General features: G+C 56.6%; 83 pseudogenes; all 83 read right to left on the reverse strand.

The window, feature by feature from the left end:
- Positions 1-78: 78 nt before the first annotated feature.
- On the reverse strand, positions 79-197 carry LOC136631266 (5S ribosomal RNA; annotated as a pseudogene).
- Positions 198-277: 80 nt separating this feature from the next.
- LOC136631267 (5S ribosomal RNA) lies at positions 278-396 on the reverse strand (annotated as a pseudogene).
- Positions 397-476: 80 nt separating this feature from the next.
- On the reverse strand, positions 477-595 carry LOC136629923 (5S ribosomal RNA; annotated as a pseudogene).
- Positions 596-675: 80 nt separating this feature from the next.
- Positions 676-794, reverse strand: LOC136629713 (5S ribosomal RNA; annotated as a pseudogene).
- A 279-nt stretch (positions 795-1073) lies between these two features.
- Positions 1074-1192, reverse strand: LOC136631268 (5S ribosomal RNA; annotated as a pseudogene).
- An 80-nt stretch (positions 1193-1272) lies between these two features.
- On the reverse strand, positions 1273-1391 carry LOC136629770 (5S ribosomal RNA; annotated as a pseudogene).
- An 80-nt stretch (positions 1392-1471) lies between these two features.
- Positions 1472-1590, reverse strand: LOC136631269 (5S ribosomal RNA; annotated as a pseudogene).
- Positions 1591-1670: 80 nt separating this feature from the next.
- Positions 1671-1789, reverse strand: LOC136629717 (5S ribosomal RNA; annotated as a pseudogene).
- Positions 1790-1869: 80 nt separating this feature from the next.
- On the reverse strand, positions 1870-1988 carry LOC136631270 (5S ribosomal RNA; annotated as a pseudogene).
- An 80-nt stretch (positions 1989-2068) lies between these two features.
- LOC136630850 (5S ribosomal RNA) lies at positions 2069-2187 on the reverse strand (annotated as a pseudogene).
- An 80-nt stretch (positions 2188-2267) lies between these two features.
- Positions 2268-2386, reverse strand: LOC136630217 (5S ribosomal RNA; annotated as a pseudogene).
- An 80-nt stretch (positions 2387-2466) lies between these two features.
- LOC136631271 (5S ribosomal RNA) lies at positions 2467-2585 on the reverse strand (annotated as a pseudogene).
- An 80-nt stretch (positions 2586-2665) lies between these two features.
- LOC136631273 (5S ribosomal RNA) lies at positions 2666-2784 on the reverse strand (annotated as a pseudogene).
- Positions 2785-2864: 80 nt separating this feature from the next.
- LOC136631274 (5S ribosomal RNA) lies at positions 2865-2983 on the reverse strand (annotated as a pseudogene).
- An 80-nt stretch (positions 2984-3063) lies between these two features.
- LOC136630000 (5S ribosomal RNA) lies at positions 3064-3182 on the reverse strand (annotated as a pseudogene).
- An 80-nt stretch (positions 3183-3262) lies between these two features.
- LOC136630124 (5S ribosomal RNA) lies at positions 3263-3381 on the reverse strand (annotated as a pseudogene).
- An 80-nt stretch (positions 3382-3461) lies between these two features.
- LOC136631275 (5S ribosomal RNA) lies at positions 3462-3580 on the reverse strand (annotated as a pseudogene).
- An 80-nt stretch (positions 3581-3660) lies between these two features.
- LOC136630001 (5S ribosomal RNA) lies at positions 3661-3779 on the reverse strand (annotated as a pseudogene).
- Positions 3780-3859: 80 nt separating this feature from the next.
- On the reverse strand, positions 3860-3978 carry LOC136630857 (5S ribosomal RNA; annotated as a pseudogene).
- Positions 3979-4058: 80 nt separating this feature from the next.
- Positions 4059-4177, reverse strand: LOC136631276 (5S ribosomal RNA; annotated as a pseudogene).
- Positions 4178-4257: 80 nt separating this feature from the next.
- On the reverse strand, positions 4258-4376 carry LOC136631277 (5S ribosomal RNA; annotated as a pseudogene).
- An 80-nt stretch (positions 4377-4456) lies between these two features.
- On the reverse strand, positions 4457-4575 carry LOC136629861 (5S ribosomal RNA; annotated as a pseudogene).
- An 80-nt stretch (positions 4576-4655) lies between these two features.
- LOC136630125 (5S ribosomal RNA) lies at positions 4656-4774 on the reverse strand (annotated as a pseudogene).
- Positions 4775-4854: 80 nt separating this feature from the next.
- LOC136631278 (5S ribosomal RNA) lies at positions 4855-4973 on the reverse strand (annotated as a pseudogene).
- An 80-nt stretch (positions 4974-5053) lies between these two features.
- On the reverse strand, positions 5054-5172 carry LOC136630884 (5S ribosomal RNA; annotated as a pseudogene).
- Positions 5173-5252: 80 nt separating this feature from the next.
- LOC136631279 (5S ribosomal RNA) lies at positions 5253-5371 on the reverse strand (annotated as a pseudogene).
- Positions 5372-5451: 80 nt separating this feature from the next.
- LOC136630002 (5S ribosomal RNA) lies at positions 5452-5570 on the reverse strand (annotated as a pseudogene).
- An 80-nt stretch (positions 5571-5650) lies between these two features.
- LOC136631280 (5S ribosomal RNA) lies at positions 5651-5769 on the reverse strand (annotated as a pseudogene).
- Positions 5770-5849: 80 nt separating this feature from the next.
- On the reverse strand, positions 5850-5968 carry LOC136631281 (5S ribosomal RNA; annotated as a pseudogene).
- Positions 5969-6048: 80 nt separating this feature from the next.
- Positions 6049-6167, reverse strand: LOC136631282 (5S ribosomal RNA; annotated as a pseudogene).
- A 279-nt stretch (positions 6168-6446) lies between these two features.
- On the reverse strand, positions 6447-6565 carry LOC136630927 (5S ribosomal RNA; annotated as a pseudogene).
- Positions 6566-6645: 80 nt separating this feature from the next.
- On the reverse strand, positions 6646-6764 carry LOC136629724 (5S ribosomal RNA; annotated as a pseudogene).
- Positions 6765-6844: 80 nt separating this feature from the next.
- Positions 6845-6963, reverse strand: LOC136629842 (5S ribosomal RNA; annotated as a pseudogene).
- Positions 6964-7043: 80 nt separating this feature from the next.
- LOC136630009 (5S ribosomal RNA) lies at positions 7044-7162 on the reverse strand (annotated as a pseudogene).
- A 279-nt stretch (positions 7163-7441) lies between these two features.
- LOC136630010 (5S ribosomal RNA) lies at positions 7442-7560 on the reverse strand (annotated as a pseudogene).
- Positions 7561-7640: 80 nt separating this feature from the next.
- On the reverse strand, positions 7641-7759 carry LOC136631284 (5S ribosomal RNA; annotated as a pseudogene).
- An 80-nt stretch (positions 7760-7839) lies between these two features.
- On the reverse strand, positions 7840-7958 carry LOC136631285 (5S ribosomal RNA; annotated as a pseudogene).
- Positions 7959-8038: 80 nt separating this feature from the next.
- On the reverse strand, positions 8039-8157 carry LOC136631286 (5S ribosomal RNA; annotated as a pseudogene).
- Positions 8158-8237: 80 nt separating this feature from the next.
- Positions 8238-8356, reverse strand: LOC136631287 (5S ribosomal RNA; annotated as a pseudogene).
- An 80-nt stretch (positions 8357-8436) lies between these two features.
- On the reverse strand, positions 8437-8555 carry LOC136630513 (5S ribosomal RNA; annotated as a pseudogene).
- Positions 8556-8635: 80 nt separating this feature from the next.
- On the reverse strand, positions 8636-8754 carry LOC136631288 (5S ribosomal RNA; annotated as a pseudogene).
- An 80-nt stretch (positions 8755-8834) lies between these two features.
- LOC136630674 (5S ribosomal RNA) lies at positions 8835-8953 on the reverse strand (annotated as a pseudogene).
- An 80-nt stretch (positions 8954-9033) lies between these two features.
- LOC136630820 (5S ribosomal RNA) lies at positions 9034-9152 on the reverse strand (annotated as a pseudogene).
- An 80-nt stretch (positions 9153-9232) lies between these two features.
- LOC136631289 (5S ribosomal RNA) lies at positions 9233-9351 on the reverse strand (annotated as a pseudogene).
- Positions 9352-9431: 80 nt separating this feature from the next.
- Positions 9432-9550, reverse strand: LOC136631290 (5S ribosomal RNA; annotated as a pseudogene).
- An 80-nt stretch (positions 9551-9630) lies between these two features.
- LOC136630123 (5S ribosomal RNA) lies at positions 9631-9745 on the reverse strand (annotated as a pseudogene).
- An 80-nt stretch (positions 9746-9825) lies between these two features.
- Positions 9826-9944, reverse strand: LOC136629860 (5S ribosomal RNA; annotated as a pseudogene).
- An 80-nt stretch (positions 9945-10024) lies between these two features.
- On the reverse strand, positions 10025-10143 carry LOC136631292 (5S ribosomal RNA; annotated as a pseudogene).
- An 80-nt stretch (positions 10144-10223) lies between these two features.
- On the reverse strand, positions 10224-10342 carry LOC136630547 (5S ribosomal RNA; annotated as a pseudogene).
- Positions 10343-10422: 80 nt separating this feature from the next.
- Positions 10423-10541, reverse strand: LOC136631293 (5S ribosomal RNA; annotated as a pseudogene).
- An 80-nt stretch (positions 10542-10621) lies between these two features.
- LOC136629977 (5S ribosomal RNA) lies at positions 10622-10740 on the reverse strand (annotated as a pseudogene).
- An 80-nt stretch (positions 10741-10820) lies between these two features.
- Positions 10821-10939, reverse strand: LOC136631294 (5S ribosomal RNA; annotated as a pseudogene).
- Positions 10940-11019: 80 nt separating this feature from the next.
- Positions 11020-11138, reverse strand: LOC136631296 (5S ribosomal RNA; annotated as a pseudogene).
- A 279-nt stretch (positions 11139-11417) lies between these two features.
- On the reverse strand, positions 11418-11536 carry LOC136630587 (5S ribosomal RNA; annotated as a pseudogene).
- Positions 11537-11616: 80 nt separating this feature from the next.
- Positions 11617-11735, reverse strand: LOC136631297 (5S ribosomal RNA; annotated as a pseudogene).
- Positions 11736-11815: 80 nt separating this feature from the next.
- LOC136630464 (5S ribosomal RNA) lies at positions 11816-11934 on the reverse strand (annotated as a pseudogene).
- An 80-nt stretch (positions 11935-12014) lies between these two features.
- On the reverse strand, positions 12015-12133 carry LOC136630251 (5S ribosomal RNA; annotated as a pseudogene).
- Positions 12134-12213: 80 nt separating this feature from the next.
- On the reverse strand, positions 12214-12332 carry LOC136630393 (5S ribosomal RNA; annotated as a pseudogene).
- Positions 12333-12611: 279 nt separating this feature from the next.
- Positions 12612-12730, reverse strand: LOC136631298 (5S ribosomal RNA; annotated as a pseudogene).
- Positions 12731-12810: 80 nt separating this feature from the next.
- LOC136629771 (5S ribosomal RNA) lies at positions 12811-12929 on the reverse strand (annotated as a pseudogene).
- Positions 12930-13009: 80 nt separating this feature from the next.
- On the reverse strand, positions 13010-13128 carry LOC136630594 (5S ribosomal RNA; annotated as a pseudogene).
- An 80-nt stretch (positions 13129-13208) lies between these two features.
- LOC136630819 (5S ribosomal RNA) lies at positions 13209-13327 on the reverse strand (annotated as a pseudogene).
- An 80-nt stretch (positions 13328-13407) lies between these two features.
- LOC136631299 (5S ribosomal RNA) lies at positions 13408-13526 on the reverse strand (annotated as a pseudogene).
- An 80-nt stretch (positions 13527-13606) lies between these two features.
- On the reverse strand, positions 13607-13725 carry LOC136629308 (5S ribosomal RNA; annotated as a pseudogene).
- Positions 13726-13805: 80 nt separating this feature from the next.
- Positions 13806-13924, reverse strand: LOC136629424 (5S ribosomal RNA; annotated as a pseudogene).
- Positions 13925-14004: 80 nt separating this feature from the next.
- Positions 14005-14123, reverse strand: LOC136630394 (5S ribosomal RNA; annotated as a pseudogene).
- An 80-nt stretch (positions 14124-14203) lies between these two features.
- Positions 14204-14322, reverse strand: LOC136631300 (5S ribosomal RNA; annotated as a pseudogene).
- An 80-nt stretch (positions 14323-14402) lies between these two features.
- On the reverse strand, positions 14403-14521 carry LOC136630721 (5S ribosomal RNA; annotated as a pseudogene).
- An 80-nt stretch (positions 14522-14601) lies between these two features.
- LOC136629924 (5S ribosomal RNA) lies at positions 14602-14720 on the reverse strand (annotated as a pseudogene).
- Positions 14721-14800: 80 nt separating this feature from the next.
- On the reverse strand, positions 14801-14919 carry LOC136630395 (5S ribosomal RNA; annotated as a pseudogene).
- An 80-nt stretch (positions 14920-14999) lies between these two features.
- LOC136629927 (5S ribosomal RNA) lies at positions 15000-15118 on the reverse strand (annotated as a pseudogene).
- Positions 15119-15198: 80 nt separating this feature from the next.
- Positions 15199-15317, reverse strand: LOC136630396 (5S ribosomal RNA; annotated as a pseudogene).
- Positions 15318-15397: 80 nt separating this feature from the next.
- Positions 15398-15516, reverse strand: LOC136629248 (5S ribosomal RNA; annotated as a pseudogene).
- Positions 15517-15596: 80 nt separating this feature from the next.
- LOC136629249 (5S ribosomal RNA) lies at positions 15597-15715 on the reverse strand (annotated as a pseudogene).
- An 80-nt stretch (positions 15716-15795) lies between these two features.
- On the reverse strand, positions 15796-15914 carry LOC136630774 (5S ribosomal RNA; annotated as a pseudogene).
- Positions 15915-15994: 80 nt separating this feature from the next.
- Positions 15995-16113, reverse strand: LOC136629250 (5S ribosomal RNA; annotated as a pseudogene).
- Positions 16114-16193: 80 nt separating this feature from the next.
- LOC136630397 (5S ribosomal RNA) lies at positions 16194-16312 on the reverse strand (annotated as a pseudogene).
- An 80-nt stretch (positions 16313-16392) lies between these two features.
- Positions 16393-16511, reverse strand: LOC136629928 (5S ribosomal RNA; annotated as a pseudogene).
- Positions 16512-16791: 280 nt separating this feature from the next.
- On the reverse strand, positions 16792-16910 carry LOC136630501 (5S ribosomal RNA; annotated as a pseudogene).
- Positions 16911-16990: 80 nt separating this feature from the next.
- On the reverse strand, positions 16991-17109 carry LOC136629251 (5S ribosomal RNA; annotated as a pseudogene).
- Positions 17110-17189: 80 nt separating this feature from the next.
- LOC136629253 (5S ribosomal RNA) lies at positions 17190-17308 on the reverse strand (annotated as a pseudogene).
- An 80-nt stretch (positions 17309-17388) lies between these two features.
- LOC136629255 (5S ribosomal RNA) lies at positions 17389-17507 on the reverse strand (annotated as a pseudogene).
- An 80-nt stretch (positions 17508-17587) lies between these two features.
- On the reverse strand, positions 17588-17706 carry LOC136630865 (5S ribosomal RNA; annotated as a pseudogene).
- Positions 17707-17725: the final 19 nt, after the last annotated feature.

Consider the following 17725-nt stretch of genomic DNA (forward strand, 5'->3'; position numbering starts at 1 on the left):
CTCCTCCTCCTTTCCTATGGGCTTTCTGCAGTGCGAACGCACCTCCGAAAAGGAAAGAAACCTACTCACGGCCTTAAAAGTCAACGGGACCTGGGATTCCCAGCCGGTCACCCATACTGGTACTTGCCAGGCCTCAAGCTGGCTGGCGGCCGCGATCTGACGAGAGCAGGCACATTCAGCTTAGAATGCCCGTTGACAGCTCCTCCTCCTTTCCTATGGGCTTTCTGCAGTGCGAACGCACCTCCGAAAAGGAAAGAAACCTACTCACGGCCTTAAAAGTCAACGGGACCTGGGATTCCCAGCCGGTCACCCATACTGGTACTTGCCAGGCCTCAAGCTGGCTGGCGGCCGCGATCTGACGAGAGCAGGCACATTCAGCTTAGAATGCCCGTTGACAGCTCCTCCTCCTTTCCTATGGGCTTTCTGCAGTGTGAACGCACCTCCGAAAAGGAAAGAAACCTACTCACGGCCTTAAAAGTCAACGGGACCTGGGATTCCCAGCCGGTCACCCATACTGGTACTTGCCAGGCCTCAAGCTGGCTGGCGGCCGCGATCCGACGAGAGCAGGCACATTCAGCTTAGAATGCCCGTTGACAGCTCCTCCTCCTTTCCTATGGGCTTTCTGCAGTGCGAACGCACCTCCGAAAAGGAAAGAAACCTACTCACGGCCTTAAAAGTCAACGGGACCAGGGATTCCCAGCCGGTCACCCATACTGGTACTTGCCAGGCCTCAAGCTGGCTGGCGGCCGCGATCTGACGAGAGCAGGCACATTCAGCTTAGAATGCCCGTTGACAGCTCCTCCTCCTTTCCTATGGGCTTTCTGCAGTGCGAACGCACCTCCGAAACGGAAAGAAACCTACTCACGGCCTTAAAAGTCAACGGGACCTGGGATTCACAGCCGGTCACCCATACTGGTACTTGCCAGGCCTCAAGCTGGCTGGCGGACGCGATCTGACGAGAGCAGGCACATTCAGCTTAGAATGCCCGTTGACAGCTCCTCCTCCTTTCCTATGGGCTTTCTGCAGTGCGAACGCACCTCCGAAAAGGAAAGAAACCTACTCACGGCCTTAAAAGTCAACGGGACCTGGGATTCCCAGCCGGTCACCCATACTGGTACTTGCCAGGCCTCAAGCTGGCTGGCGGCCGCGATCTGACGAGAGCAGGCACATTCAGCTTAGAATGCCCGTTGACAGCTCCTCCTCCTTTCCTCTGGGCTTTCTGCAGTGCGAACGCACCTCCGAAAAGGAAAGAAACCTACTCACGGCCTTAAAAGTCAACGGGACCTGGGATTCCCAGCCGGTCACCCATACTGGTACTTGCCAGGCCTCAAGCTGGCTGGCAGCCGCGATCTGACGAGAGCAGGCACATTCAGCTTAGAATGCCCGTTGACAGCTCCTCCTCCTTTCCTATGGGCTTTCTGCAGTGCGAACGCACCTCCGAAAAGGAAAGAAACCTACTCACGGCCTTAAAAGTCAACGGGACCTGGGATTCCCAGCCGGTCACCCATACTGGTACTTGCCAGGCCTCAAGCTGGCTGGCGGCCGCGATCTGACGAGAGCAGGCACATTCAGCTTAGAATGCCCGTTGACAGCTCCTCCTCCTTTCCTATGGGCTTTCTGCAGTGCGAACGCACCTCCGCAAAGGAAAGAAACCTACTCACGGCCTTAAAAGTCAACGGGACCAGGGATTCCCAGCCGGTCACCCATACTGGTACTTGCCAGGCCTCAAGCTGGCTGGCGGCCGCGATCTGACGAGAGCAGGCACATTCAGCTTAGAATGCCCGTTGACAGCTCCTCCTCCTTTCCTATGGGCTTTCTGCAGTGCGAACGCACCTCCGAAACGGAAAGAAACCTACTCACGGCCTTAAAAGTCAACGGGACCTGGGATTCCCAGCCGGTCACCCATACTGGTACTTGCCAGGCCTCAAGCTGGCTGGCGGCCGCGATCTGACGAGAGCAGGCACATTCAGCTTAGAATGCCCGTTGACAGCTCCTCCTCCTTTCCTATGGGCTTTCTGCAGTGCGAACGCACCTCCGAAACGGAAAGAAACCTACTCACGGCCTTAAAAGTCAACGGGACCTGGGATTCCCAGCTGGTCACCCATACTGGTACTTGCCAGGCCTCAAGCTGGCTGGCGGCCGCGATCTGACGAGAGCAGGCACATTCAGCTTAGAATGCCCGTTGACAGCTCCTCCTCCTTTCCTATGGGCTTTCTGCAGTGCGAACGCACCTCCGAAAAGGAAAGAAACCTACTCACGGCCTTAAAAGTCAACGGGACCTGGGATTCCCAGCCGGTCACCCATACTGGTACTTGCCAGGCCTCAAGCTGGCTGGCGGCCACGATCTGACGAGAGCAGGCACATTCAGCTTAGAATGCCCGTTGACAGCTCCTCCTCCTTTCCTATGGGCTTTCTGCAGTGCGAACGCACCTCCGAAAAGGAAAGAAACCTACTCACGGCCTTAAAAGTCAACGGGACCTGGGATTCCCAGCCGGTCACCCATACTGGTACTTGCCAGGCCTCAAGCTGGCTGGCGGCCGCGATCTGACGAGAGCAGGCACATTCAGCTTAGAATGCCCGTTGACAGCTCCTCCTCCTTTCCTATGGGCTTTCTGCAGTGCGAACGCACCTCCGAAAAGGAAAGAAACCTACTCACGGCCTTAAAAGTCAACGGGACCTGGGATTCCCAGCCGGTCACCCATACTGGTACTTGCCAGGCCTCAAGCTGGCTGGCGGCCGCGATCTGACGAGAGCAGGCACATTCAGCTTAGAATGCCCGTTGACAGCTCCTCCTCCTTTCCTATGGGCTTTCTGCAGTGCGAACGCACCTCCGAAAAGGAAAGAAACCTACTCACGGCCTTAAAAGTCAACGGGACCTGGGATTCCCAGCCGGTCACCCATACTGGTACTTGCCAGGCCTCAAGCTGGCTGGCGGCCGCGATCTGACGAGAGCAGGCACATTCAGCTTAGAATGCCCGTTGACAGCTCCTCCTCCTTTCCTATGGGCTTTCTGCAGTGCGAACGCACCTCCGAAAAGGAAAGAAACCTACTCACGGCCTTAAAAGTCAACGGGACCTGGGATTCCCAGCCGGTCACCCATACTGGTACTTGACAGGCCTCAAGCTGGCTGGCGGCCGCGATCTGACGAGAGCAGGCACATTCAGCTTAGAATGCCCGTTGACAGCTCCTCCTCCTTTCCTATGGGCTTTCTGCAGTGCGAACGCACCTCCGAAAAGGAAAGAAACCTACTCACGGCCTTAAAAGTCAACGGGACCTGGGATTCCCAGCCGGTCACCCATACTGGTACTTACTAGGCCTCAAGCTGGCTGGCGGCCGCGATCTGACGAGAGCAGGCACATTCAGCTTAGAATGCCCGTTGACAGCTCCTCCTCCTTTCCTATGGGCTTTCTGCAGTGCGAACGCACCTCCGAAAACGAAAGAAACCTACTCACGGCCTTAAAAGTCAACGGGACCTGGGATTCCCAGCCGGTCACCCATACTGGTACTTGCCAGGCCTCAAGCTGGCTGGCGGCCGCGATCTGACGAGAGCAGGCACATTCAGCTTAGAATGCCCGTTGACAGCTCCTCCTCCTTTCCTATGGGCTTTCTGCAGTGCGAACGCACCTCCGAAAAGGAAAGAAACCTACTCACGGCCTTAAAAGTCAACGGGACCTGGGATTCCCAGCCGGTCACCCATACTGGTACTTGACAGGCCTCAAGCTGGCTGGCGGCCGCGATCTGACGAGAGCAGGCACATTCAGCTTAGAATGCCCGTTGACAGCTCCTCCTCCTTTCCTATGGGCTTTCTGCAGTGCGAACGCACCTCCGAAAAGGAAAGAAACCTACTCACGGCCTTAAAAGTCAACGGGACCTGGGATTCCCAGCCGGTCACCCATACTGGTACTTACTAGGCCTCAAGCTGACTGGCGGCCGTGATCTGACGAGAGCAGGCACATTCAGCTTAGAATGCCCGTTGACAGCTCCTCCTCCTTTCCTATGGGCTTTCTGCAGTGCGAACGCACCTCCGAAAAGGAAAGAAACCTACTCACGGCCTTAAAAGTCAACGGGACCTGGGATTCCCAGCCGGTCACCCATACTGGTACTTGCCAGGCCTCAAGCTGGCTGGCGGCCGCGATCTGACGAGAGCAGGCACATTCAGCTTAGAATGCCCGTTGACAGCTCCTCCTCCTTTCCTATGGGCTTTCTGCAGTGCGAACGCACCTCCGAAAAGGAAAGAAACCTACTCACGGCCTTAAAAGTCAACGGGACCTGGGATTCCCAGCCGGTCACCCATACTGGTACTTGCCAGGCCTCAAGCTGGCTGGCGGCCGCGATCTGACGAGAGCAGGCACATTCAGCTTAGAATGCCCGTTGACAGCTCCTCCTCCTTTCCTATGGGCTTTCTGCAGTGCGAACGCACCTCCGAAAAGGAAAGAAACCTACTCACGGCCTTAAAAGTCAACGGGACCTGGGATTCCCAGCCGGTCACCCATACTGGTACTTGACAGGCCTCAAGCTGGCTGGCGGCCGCGATCTGACGAGAGCAGGCACTTTCAGCTTAGAATGCCCGTTGACAGCTCCTCCTCCTTTCCTATGGGCTTTCTGCAGTGCGAACGCACCTCCGAAAAGGAAAGAAACCTACTCACGGCCTTAAAAGTCAACGGGACCTGGGATTCCCAGCCGGTCACCCATACTGGTACTTACTAGGCCTCAAGCTGGCTGGCGGCCGCGATCTGACGAGAGCAGGCACATTCAGCTTAGAATGCCCGTTGACAGCTCCTCCTCCTTTCCTATGGGCTTTCTGCAGTGCGAACGCACCTCCGAAAAGGAAAGAAACCTACTCACGGCCTTAAAAGTCAACGGGACCTGGGATTCCCAGCCGGTCACCCATACTGGTACTTGCCAGGCCTCAAGCTGGCTGGCGGCCGCGATCTGACGAGAGCAGGCACATTCAGCTTAGAATGCCCGTTGACAGCTCCTCCTCCTTTCCTATGGGCTTTCTGCAGTGCGAACGCACCTCCGAAAAGGAAAGAAACCTACTCACGGCCTTAAAAGTCAACGGGACCTGGGATTCCCAGCCGGTCACCCATACTGGTACTTGCCAGGCCTCAAGCTGGCTGGTGGCCGCGATCTGACGAGAGCAGGCACATTCAGCTTAGAATGCCCGTTGACAGCTCCTACTCCTTTCCTATGGGCTTTCTGCAGTGCGAACGCACCTCCGAAAAGGAAAGAAACCTACACACGGCCTTAAAAGTCAACGGGACCTGGGATTCCCAGCCGGTCACCCATACTGGTACTTGCCAGGCCTCAAGCTGGCTGGCGGCCGCGATCTGACGAGAGCAGGCACATTCAGCTTAGAATGCCCGTTGACAGCTCCTCCTCCTTTCCTATGGGCTTTCTGCAGTGCGAACGCACCTCCGAAAAGGAAATAAACCTACTCACGGCCTTAAAAGTCAACGGGACCTGGGATTCCCAGCCGGTCACCCATACTGGTACTTGACAGGCCTCAAGCTGGCTGGCGGCCGCGATCTGACGAGAGCAGGCACATTCAGCTTAGAATGCCCGTTGACAGCTCCTCCTCCTTTCCTATGGGCTTTCTGCAGTGCGAACGCACCTCCGAAAAGGAAAGAAACCTACTCACGACCTTAAAAGTCAACGGGACCTGGGATTCCCAGCCGGTCACCCATACTGGTACTTGCCAGGCCTCAAGCTGGCTGGCGGCCGCGATCTGACGAGAGCAGGCACATTCAGCTTAGAATGCCCGTTGACAGCTCCTCCTCCTTTCCTATGGGCTTTCTGCAGTGCGAACGCACCTCCGAAAAGGAAAGAAACCTACTCACGGCCTTAAAAGTCAACGGGACCTGGGATTCCCAGCCGGTCACCCATACTGGTACTTGCCAGGCCTCAAGCTGGCTGGCGGCCGCGATCTGACGAGAGCAGGCACATTCAGCTTAGAATGCCCGTTGACAGCTCCTCCTCCTTTCCTATGGGCTTTCTGCAGTGCGAACGCACCTCCGAAAAGGAAAGAAACCTACTCACGGCCTTAAAAGTCAACGGGACCTGGGATTCCCAGCCGGTCACCCATACTGGTACTTGCCAGGCCTCAAGCTGGCTGGCGGCCGCGATCTGACGAGAGCAGGCACATTCAGCTTAGAATGCCCGTTGACAGCTCCTCCTCCTTTCCTATGGGCTTTCTGCAGTGCGAACGCACCTCCGAAAAGGAAAGAAACCTACTCACGGCCTTAAAAGTCAACGGGACCTGGGATTCCCAGCCGGTCACCCATACTGGTACTTGCCAGGCCTCAAGCGGGCTGGCGGCCGCGATCTGACGAGAGCAGGCACATTCAGCTTAGAATGCCTGTTGACAGCTCCTCCTCCTTTCCTATGGGCTTTCTGCAGTGCGAACGCACCTCCGAAAAGGAAAGAAACCTACTCACGGCCTTAAAAGTCAACGGGACCTGGGATTCCCAGCCGGTCACCCATACTGGTACTTGCCAGGCCTCAAGCTGGCTGGCGGCCGCGATCTGACGAGAGCAGGCACATTCAGCTTAGAATGCCCGTTGACAGCTCCTCCTCCTTTCCTATGGGCTTTCTGCAGTGCGAACGCACCTCCGAAAAGGAAAGAAACCTACTCACGGCCTTAAAAGTCAACGGGACCTGGGATTCCCAGTCGGTCACCCATACTGGTACTTGCCAGGCCTCAAGCTGGCTGGCAGCCGCGATCTGACGAGAGCAGGCACATTCAGCTTAGAATGCCCGTTGACAGCTCCTCCTCCTTTCCTATGGGCTTTCTGCAGTGCGAACGCACCTCCGAAAAGGAAAGAAACCTACTCACGGCCTTAAAAGTCAACGGGACCTGGGATTCCCAGCCGGTCACCCATACTGGTACTTGCCAGGCCTCAAGCTGGCTGGTGGCCGCGATCTGACGAGAGCAGGCACATTCAACTTAGAATGCCCGTTGACAGCTCCTCCTCCTTTCCTATGGGCTTTCTGCAGTGCGAAAACACCTCCGAAAAGGAAAGAAACCTACTCACGGCCTTAAAAGTCAACGGGACCTGGGATTCCCAGCCGGTCACCCATACTGGTACTTGCCAGGCCTCAAGCTGGCTGGTGGCCGCGACCTGACGAGAGCAGGCACATTCAGCTTAGAATGCCCGTTGACAGCTCCTCCTCCTTTCCTATGGGCTTTCTGCAGTGCGAACGCACCTCCGAAAAGGAAAGAAACCTACTCACGGCCTTAAAAGTCAACGGGACCTGGGATTTCCAGCCGGTCACCCATACTGGTACTTGCCAGGCCTCAAGCGGGCTGGCGGCCGCGATCTGACGAGAGCAGGCACATTCAGCTTAGAATGCCCGTTGACAGCTCCTCCTCCTTTCCTATGGGCTTTCTGCAGTGCGAAAACACCTCCGAAAAGGAAAGAAACCTACTCACGGCCTTAAAAGTCAACGGGACCTGGGATTCCCAGCCGGTCACCCATACTGGTACTTGCCAGGCCTCAAGCTGGCTGGTGGCCGCGACCTGACGAGAGCAGGCACATTCAGCTTAGAATGCCCGTTGACAGCTCCTCCTCCTTTCCTATGGGCTTTCTGCAGTGCGAACGCACCTCCGAAAAGGAAAGAAACCTACTCACGGCCTTAAAAGTCAACGGGACCTGGGATTCCCAGCCGGTCACCCATACTGGTACTTGCCAGGCCTCAAGCTGGCTGGCGGCCGCGATCTGACGAGAGCAGGCACATTCAGCTTAGAATGCCCGTTGACAGCTCCTCCTCCTTTCCTATGGGCTTTCTGCAGTGCGAACGCACCTCCGAAAAGGAAAGAAACCTACTCACGGCCTTAAAAGTCAACGGGACCTGGGATTCCCAGCCGGTCACCCATACTGGTACTTGCCAGGCCTCAAGCTGGCTGGCGGCCGCGATCTGACGAGAGCAGGCACATTCAGCTTAGAATGCCCGTTGACAGCTCCTCCTCCTTTCCTATGGGCTTTCTGCAGTGCGAACGCACCTCCGAAAAGGAAAGAAACCTACTCACGGCCTTAAAAGTCAACGGGACCTGGGATTCCCAGCCGGTCACCCATACTGGTACTTGCCAGGCCTCAAGCTGGCTGGCGGCCGCGATCTGACGAGAGCAGGCACATTCAGCTTAGAATGCCCGTTGACAGCTCCTCCTCCTTTCCTATGGGCTTTCTGCAGTGCGAACGCACCTCCGAAAAGGAAAGAAACCTACTCACGGCCTTAAAAGTCAACGGGACCTGGGATTCCCAGCCGGTCACCCATACTGGTACTTGCCAGGCCTCAAGCTGGCTGGCGGCCGCGATCTGACGAGAGCAGGCACATTCAGCTTAGAATGCCCGTTGACAGCTCCTCCTCCTTTCCTATGGGCTTTCTGCAGTGCGAACGCACCTCCGAAAAGGAAAGAAACCTACTCACGGCCTTAAAAGTCAACAGGACCTGGGATTCCCAGCCGGTCACCCATACTGGTACTTGCCAGGCCTCAAGCTGGCTGGCGGCCGAGATCTGACGAGAGCAGGCACATTCAGCTTAGAATGCCCGTTGACAGCTCCTCCTCCTTTCCTATGGGCTTTCTGCAGTGCGAACGCACCTCCGAAACGGAAAGAAACCTACTCACGGCCTTAAAAGTCAACGGGACCTGGGATTCCCAGCCGGTCACCCATACTGGTACTTGCCAGGCCTCAAGCTGGCTGGCGGCCGCGATCTGACGAGAGCAGGCACATTCAGCTTAGAATGCCCGTTGACGGATCCTCCTCCTTTCCTATGGGCTTTCTGCAGTGCGAACGCACCTCCGAAAATTAAAGAAACCTACTCACGGCCTTAAAAGTCAACGGGACGTGGGATTCCCAGCCGGTCACCCATACTGGTACTTGCCAGGCCTCAAGCTGGCTGGCGGCCGCGATCTGACGAGAGCAGGCACATTCAGCTTAGAATGCCCGTTGACAGCTCCTCCTCCTTTCCTATGGGCTTTCTGCAGTGCGAACGCACCTCCGAAAAGGAAAGAAACCTACTCACGGCCTTAAAAGTCAACGGGACCTGGGATTCCCAGCCGGTCACCCATACTGGTACTTGACAGGCCTCAAGCTGGCTGGCGGCCGCGATCTGACAAGAGCAGGCACATTCAGCTTAGAATGCCCGTTGACAGCTCCTCCTCCTTTCCTATGGGCTTTCTGCAGTGCGAACGCACCTCCGAAAAGGAAAGAAACCTACTCACGGCCTTAAAAGTCAACGGGACCTGGGATTCCCAGCCGGTCACCCATACTGGTACTTGCCAGGCCTCAAGCTGGCTGGCGGCCGCGATCTGACGAGAGCAGGCACATTCAGCTTAGAATGCCCGTTGACAGCTCCTCCTCCTTTCCTATGGGCTTTCTGCAGTGCGAACGCACCTCCGAAAAGGAAAGAAACCTACTCACGGCCTTAAAAGTCAACGGGACCTGGGATTCCCAGCCGGTCACCCATACTGGTACTTGCCAGGCCTCAAGCTGGCTGGCGGCCGCGATCTGACGAGAGCAGGCACATTCAGCTTAGAATGCCCGTTGACAGCTCCTCCTCCTTTCCTATGGGCTTTCTGCAGTGCGAACGCACCTCCGAAAAGGAAAGAAACCTACTCACGGCCTTAAAAGTCAACGGGACCTGGGATTCCCAGCCGGTCACCCATACTGGTACTTGCCAGGCCTCAAGCTGGTGGCCGCGATCTGACGAGAGCAGGCACATTCAGCTTAGAATGCCCGTTGACAGCTCCTCCTCCTTTCCTATGGGCTTTCTGCAGTGCGAACGCACCTCCGAAAAGGAAAGAAACCTACTCACGGCCTTAAAAGTCAACGGGACCTGGGATTCCCAGCCGGTCACCCATACTGGTACTTGCCAGGCCTCAAGCTGGCTGGTGGCCGCGATCTGACGAGAGCAGGCACATTCAGCTTAGAATGCCCGCTGACAGCTCCTCCTCCTTTCCTATGGGCTTTCTGCAGTGCGAACGCACCTCCGAAAAGGAAAGAAACCTACTCACGGCCTTAAAAGTCAACGGGACCTGGGATTCCCAGCCGGTCACCCATACTGGTACTTGCCAGGCCTCAAGCTGGCTGGCGGCCGCGATCTGACGAGAGCAGGCACATTCAGCTTAGAATGCCCGTTGACGGCTCCTCCTCCTTTCCTATGGGCTTTCTGCAGTGCGAACGCACCTCCGAAAAGGAAAGAAACCTACTCACGGCCTTAAAAGTCAACGGGACCTGGGATTCCCAGCCGGTCACCCATACTGGTACTTGCCAGGCCTCAAGCTGGCTGGCGGCCGCGATCTGACGAGAGCAGGCACATTCAGCTTAGAATGCCTGTTGACAGCTCCTCCTCCTTTCCTATGGGCTTTCTGCAGTGCGAACGCACCTCCGAAAAGGAAAGAAACCTACTCACGGCCTTAAAAGTCAACGGGACCTGGGATTCCCAGCCGGTCACCCATACTGGTACTTGCCAGGCCTCAAGCTGGCTGGCGGCCGCGATCTGACGAGAGCAGGCACATTCAGCTTAGAATGCCCGTTGACAGCTCCTCCTCCTTTCCTATGGGCTTTCTGCAGTGCGAACGCACCTCCGAAAAGGAAAGAAACCTACTCACGGCCTTAAAAGTCAACGGGACCTGGGATTCCCAGCCGGTCACCCATACTGGTACTTGCCAAGCCTCAAGCTGGCTGGCGGCCGCGATCTGACGAGAGCAGGCACATTCAGCTTAGAATGCCCGTTGACAGCTCCTCCTCCTTTCCTATGGGCTTTCTGCAGTGCGAACGCACCTCCGAAAAGGAAAGAAACCTACTCACGGCCTTAAAAGTCAACGGGACCTGGGATTCCCAGCCGGTCACCCATACTGGTACTTGCCAGGCCTCAAGCTGGCTGGCGGCCGCGATCTGACGAGAGCAGGCACATTCAGCTTAGAATGCCCGTTGACAGCTCCTCCTCCTTTCCTATGGGCTTTCTGCAGTGCGAACGCACCTCCGAAAAGGAAAGAAACCTACTCACGGCCTTAAAAGTCAACGGGACCTGGGATTCCCAGCCGGTCACCCATACTGGTACTTGCCAGGCCTCAAGCTGGCTGGCGGCCGCGATCTGACGAGAGCAGGCACATTCAGCTTAGAATGCCCGTTGACAGCTCCTCCTCCTTTCCTATGGGCTTTCTGCAGTGCGAACGCACCTCCGAAAAGGAAAGAAACCTACTCACGGCCTTAAAAGTCAACGTGACCTGGGAATCCCAGCCGGTCACCCATACTGGTACTTGCCAGGCCTCAAGCTGGCTGGCGGCCGCGATCTGACGAGAGCAGGCACATTCAGCTTAGAATGCCCGTTGACAGCTCCTCCTCCTTTCCTATGGGCTTTCTGCAGTGCGAACGCACCTCCGAAAAGGAAAGAAACCTACTCACGGCCTTAAAAGTCAACGGGACCTGGCATTCCCAGCCGGTCACCCATACTGGTACTTGCCAGGCCTCAAGCGGGCTGGCGGCCGCGATCTGACGAGAGCAGGCACATTCAGCTTAGAATGCCCGTTGACAGCTCCTCCTCCTTTCCTATGGGCTTTCTGCAGTGCGAACGCACCTCCGAAAAGGAAAGAAACCTACTCACGGCCTTAAAAGTCAACGGGACCTGGGATTCCCAGCCGGTCACCCATACTGGTACTTGCCAGGCCTCAAGCTGGCTGGCGGCCGCGATCTGACGAGAGCAGGCACATTCAGCTTAGAATGCCCGTTGACAGCTCCTCCTCCTTTCCTATGGGCTTTCTGCAGTGCGAACGCACCTCCGAAAAGGAAAGAAACCTACTCACGGCCTTAAAAGTCAACGGGACCTGGGATTCCCAGCCGGTCACCCATACTGGTACTTGCCAGGCCTCAAGCTGGCTGGCGGCCGCGATCTGATGAGAGCAGGCACATTCAGCTTAGAATGCCAGTTGACAGCTCCTCCTCCTTTCCTATGGGCTTTCTGCAGTGCGAACGCACCTCCGAAAAGGAAAGAAACCTACTCACGGCCTTAAAAGTCAACGGGACCTGGGATTCCCAGCCGGTCACCCATACTGGTACTTGCCAGGCCTCAAGCGGGTTGGCGGCCGCGATCTGACGAGAGCAGGCACATTCAGCTTAGAATGCCCGTTGACAGCTCCTCCTCCTTTCCTATGGGCTTTCTGCAGTGCGAACGCACCTCCGAAAAGGAAAGAAACCTACTCACGGCCTTAAAAGTCAACGGGACCTGGGATTCCCAGCCGGTCACCCATACTGGTACTTGCCAGGCCTCAAGCGGGCTGGCGGCCGCGATCTGACGAGAGCAGGCACATTCAGCTTAGAATGCCCGTTGACAGCTCCTCCTCCTTTCCTATGGGCTTTCTGCAGTGCGAACGCACCTCCGAAAAGGAAAGAAACCTACTCACGGCCTTAAAAGTCAACGGGACCTGGGATTCCCAGCCGGTCACCCATACTGGTACTTACCAGGCCTCAAGCGGGCTGGCGGCCGCCATCTGACGAGAGCAGGCACATTCAGCTTAGAATGCCCGTTGACAGCTCCTCCTCCTTTCCTATGGGCTTTCTGCAGTGCGAACGCACCTCCGAAAAGGAAAGAAACCTACTCACGGCCTTAAAAGTCAACGGGACCTGGGATTCCCAGCCGGTCACCCATACTGGTACTTGCCAGGCCTCAAGCTGGCTGGCGGCCGCGATCTGACGAGAGCAGGCACATTCAGCTTAGAATGCCCGTTGACAGCTCCTCCTCCTTTCCTATGGGCTTTCTGCAGTGCGAACGCACCTCCGAAAAGGAAAGAAACCTACTCACGGACTTAAAAGTCAACGGGACCTGGGATTCCCAGCCGGTCACCCATACTGGTACTTGCCAGGCCTCAAGCTGGCTGGCAGCCGCGATCTGACGAGAGCAGGCACATTCAGCTTAGAATGCCCGTTGACAGCTCCTCCTCCTTTCCTATGGGCTTTCTGCAGTGCGAACGCACCTCCGAAAAGGAAAGAAACCTACTCACGGCCTTAAAAGTCAACGGGACCTGGGATTCCCAGCCGGTCACCCATACTGGTACTTGCCAGGCTTCAAGCTGGCTGGCGGCCGCGATCTGACGAGAGCAGGCACATTCAGCTTAGAATGCCCGTTGACAGCTCCTCCTCCTTTCCTATGGGCTTTCTGCAGTGCGAACGCACCTCCGAAAAGGAAAGAAACCTACTCACGGCCTTAAAAGTCAACGGGACCTGGGATTCCCAGCCGGTCACCCATACTGGTACTTGCCAGGCCTCAAGCGGGCTGGCGGCCGCGATCTGACGAGAGCAGGCACATTCAGCTTAGAGTGCCCGTTGACAGCTCCTCCTCCTTTCCTATGGGCTTTCTGCAGTGCGAACGCACCTCCGAAAAGGAAAGAAACCTACTCACGGCCTTAAAAGTCAACGGGACCTGGGATTCCCAGCCGGTCACCCATACTGGTACTTGCCAGGCCTCAAGCTGGCTGGCGGCCGCGATCTGACGAGAGCAGGCACATTCAGCTTAGAATGCCCGTTGACAGCTCCTCCTCCTTTCCTATGGGCTTTCTGCAGTGCGAACGCACCTCCGAAAAGGAAAGAAACCTACTCACGGCCTTAAAAGTCAACGGGACCTGGGATTCCCAGCCGGTCACCCATACTGGTACTTGCCAGGCCTCAAGCTGGTTGGCGGCCGCGATCCGACGAGAGCAGGCACATTCAGCTTAGAATGCCCGTTGACAGCTCCTCCTCCTTTCCTATGGGCTTTCTGCAGTGCGAACGCACCTCCGAAAAGGAAAGAAACCTACTCACGGCCTTAAAAGTCAACGGGACCTGGGATTCCCAGCCGGTCACCCATACTGGTACTTGCCAGGCCTCAAGCTGGTTGGCGGCCGCGATCCGACGAGAGCAGGCACATTCAGCTTAGAATGCCCGTTGACAGCTCCTCCTCCTTTCCTATGGGCTTTCTGCAGTGCGAACGCACCTCCGAAAAGGAAAGAAACCTACTCACGGCCTTAAAAGTCAACGGGACCTGGGATTCCCAGCCGGTCACCCATACTGGTACTTGCCAGGCCTCAAGCGGGCTGGCGGCCGCGATCTGACGAGAGCAGGCACATTCAGCTTAGAATGCCCGTTGACAGCTCCTCCTCCTTTCCTATGGGCTTTCTGCAGTGCGAACGCACCTCCGAAAAGGAAAGAAACCTACTCACGGCCTTAAAAGTCAACGGGACCTGGGATTCCCAGCCGGTCACCCATACTGGTACTTGCCAGGCCTCAAGCTGGCTGGCGGCCGCGATCTGACGAGAGCAGGCACATTCAGCTTAGAATGCCCGTTGACAGCTCCTCCTCCTTTCCTATGGGCTTTCTGCAGTGCGAACGCACCTCCGAAAAGGAAAGAAACCTACTCACGGCCTTAAAAGTCAACGGGACCTGGGATTCCCAGCCGGTCACCCATACTGGTACTTGCCAGGCCTCAAGCTTGCTGGCGGCCGCGATCTGACGAGAGCAGGCACATTCAGCTTAGAATGCCCATTGACAGCTCCTCCTCCTTTCCTATGGGCTTTCTGCAGTGCGAACGCACCTCCGAAAAGGAAAGAAACCTACTCACGGCCTTAAAAGTCAACGGGACCTGGGATTCCCAGCCGGTCACCCATACTGGTACTTGCCAGGCCTCAAGCTGGCTGGCGGCCGCGATCCGACGAGAGCAGGCACATTCAGCTTAGAATGCCCGTTGACAGCTCCTCCTCCTTTCCTATGGGCTTTCTGCAGTGCGAACGCACCTCCGAAAAGGAAAGAAACCTACTCACGGCCTTAAAAGTCAACGGGACCTGGGATTCCCAGCCGGTCACCCATACTGGTACTTGCCAGGCCTCAAGCGGGCTGGCGGCCGCGATCTGACGAGAGCAGGCACATTCAGCTTAGAATGCCCGTTGACTGCTCCTCCTCCTTTCCTATGGGCTTTCTGCAGTGCGAACGCACCTCCGAAAAGGAAAGAAACCTACTCACGGCCTTAAAAGTCAACGGGACCTGGGATTCCCAGCCGGTCACCCATACTGGTACTTGCCAGGCCTCAAGCTGGCTGGCGGCCGCGATCCGACGAGAGCAGGCACATTCAGCTTAGAATGCCCGTTGACAGCTCCTCCTCCTTTCCTATGGGCTTTCTGCAGTGCGAACGCACCTCCGAAAAGGAAAGAAACCTACTCACGGCCTTAAAAGTCAACGGGACCTGGGATTCCCAGCCGGTCACCCATACTGGTACTTGCCAGGCCTCAAGCGGGCTGGCGGCCGCGATCTGACGAGAGCAGGCACATTCAGCTTAGAATGCCCGTTGACTGCTCCTCCTCCTTTCCTATGGGCTTTCTGCAGTGCGAACGCACCTCCGAAAAGGAAAGAAACCTACTCACGGCCTTAAAAGTCAACGGGACCTGGGATTCCCAGCCGGTCACCCATACTGGTACTTGCCAGGCCTCAAGCTGGCTGGCGGCCGCGATCTGACGAGAGCAGGCACATTCAGCTTAGAATGCCCGTTGACAGCTCCTCCTCCTTTCCTATGGGCTTTCTGCAGTGCGAACGCACCTCCGAAAAGGAAAGAAACCTACTCACGGCCTTAAAAGTCAACGGGACCTGGGATTCCCAGCCGGTCACCCATACTGGTACTTGCCAGGCCTCAAGCTGGCTGGCGGCCGCGATCTGACGAGAGCAGGCACATTCAGCTTAGAATGCCCGTTGACAGTTCCTCCTCCTTTCCTATGGGCTTTCTGCAGTGCGAACGCACCTCCGAAAAGGAAAGAAACCTACTCACGGCCTTAAAAGTCAACGGGACCTGGGATTGCCAGCCGGTCACCCATACTGGTACTTGCCAGGCCTCAAGCTGGCTGGCGGCCGCGATCTGACGAGAGCAGGCACATTCAGCTTAGAATGCCCGTTGACAGCTCCTCCTCCTTTCCTATGGGCTTTCTGCAGTGCGAACGCACCTCCGAAAAGGAAAGAAACCTACTCACGGCCTTAAAAGTCAACGGGACCTGGGATTCCCAGCCGGTCACCCATACTGGTACTTGCCAGGCCTCAAGCTGGCTGGCGGCCGCGATCTGACGAGAGCAGGCACATTCAGCTTAGAATGCCCGTTGACAGCTCCTCCTCCTTTCCTATGGGCTTTCTGCAGTGCGAACGCACCTCCGAAAAGGAAAGAAACCTACTCACGGCCTTAAAAGTCAACGGGACCTGGGATTCCCAGCCGGTCACCCATACTGGTACTTGCCAGGCCTCAAGCGGGCTGGCGGCCGCGATCTGACGAGAGCAGGCACATTCAGCTTAGAATGCCCGTTGACAGCTCCTCCTCCTTTCCTATGGGCTTTCTGCAGTGCGAACGCACCTCCGAAAAGGAAAGAAACCTACTCACGGCCTTAAAAGTCAACGGGACCTGGGATTCCCAGCCGGTCACCCATACTGGTACTTGCCAGGCCTCAAGCTGGCTGGCGGCCGCGATCCGACGAGAGCAGGCACATTCAGCTTAGAATGCCCGTTGACAGCTCCTCCTCCTTTCCTATGGGCTTTCTGCAGTGCGAACGCACCTCCGACAAAGGAAAGAAACCTACTCACGGCCTTAAAAGTCAACGGGACCTGGGATTCCCAGCCGGTCACGAATACTGGTACTTGCCAGGCCTCAAGCTGGCTGGCGGCCGCGATCTGACGAGAGCAGGCACATTCAGCTTAGAATGCCCGTTGACAGTTCCTCCTCCTTTCCTATGGGCTTTCTGCAGTGCGAACGCACCTCCGAAAAGGAAAGAAACCTACTCACGGCCTTAAAAGTCAACGGGACCTGGGATTCCCAGCCGGTCACCCATACTGGTACTTGCCAGGCCTCAAGCTGGCTGGCGGCCGCGATCTGACGAGAGCAGGCACATTCAGCTTCGAATGCCCGTTGACAGCTCCTCCTCCTTTCCTATGGGCTTTCTGCAGTGCGAACGCACCTCCGAAAAGGAAAGAAACCTACTCACGGCCTTAAAAGTCAACGGGACCTGGGATTCCCAGCCGGTCACCCATACTGGTACTTGCCAGGCCTCAAGCTGGCTGGCGGCCGCGATCTGACGAGAGCAGGCACATTCAGCTTAGAATGCCCGTTGACAGCTCCTCCTCCTTTCCTATGGGCTTTCTGCAGTGCGAACGCACCTCCGAAAAGGAAAGAAACCTACTCACGGCCTTAAAAGTCAACGGGACCTGGGATTCCCAGCCGGTCACCCATACTGGTACTTGCCAGGCCTCAAGCTGGCTGGCGGCCGCGATCTGACGAGAGCAGGCACATTCAGCTTAGAATGCCCGTTGACAGCTCCTCCTCCTTTCCTATGGGCTTTCTGCAGTGCGAACGCACCTCCGAAAAGGAAAGAAACCTACTCACGGCCTTAAAAGTCAACGGGACCTGGGATTCCCAGCCGGTCACCCATACTGGTACTTGCCAGGCCTCAAGCTGGCTGGCGGCCGCGATCTGACGAGAGCAGGCACATTCAGCTTAGAATGCCCGTTGACAGCTCCTCCTCCTTTCCTATGGGCTTTCTGCAGTGCGAACGCACCTCCGAAAAGGAAAGAAACCTACTCACGGCCTTAAAAGTCAACGGGAACTGGGATTCCCAGCCGGTCACCCATACTGGTACTTGCCAGGCCTCAAGCTGGCTGGCGGCCGCGATCTGACGAGAGCAGGCACATTCAGCTTAGAATGCCCATTGACAGCTCCTCCTCCTTTCCTA

The sequence above is a fragment of the Eleutherodactylus coqui genome, chromosome 5 (assembly GCF_035609145.1).
Source record: "Eleutherodactylus coqui strain aEleCoq1 chromosome 5, aEleCoq1.hap1, whole genome shotgun sequence".
In the NCBI taxonomy this organism is placed as follows: Eukaryota; Metazoa; Chordata; class Amphibia; order Anura; family Eleutherodactylidae; genus Eleutherodactylus; species Eleutherodactylus coqui.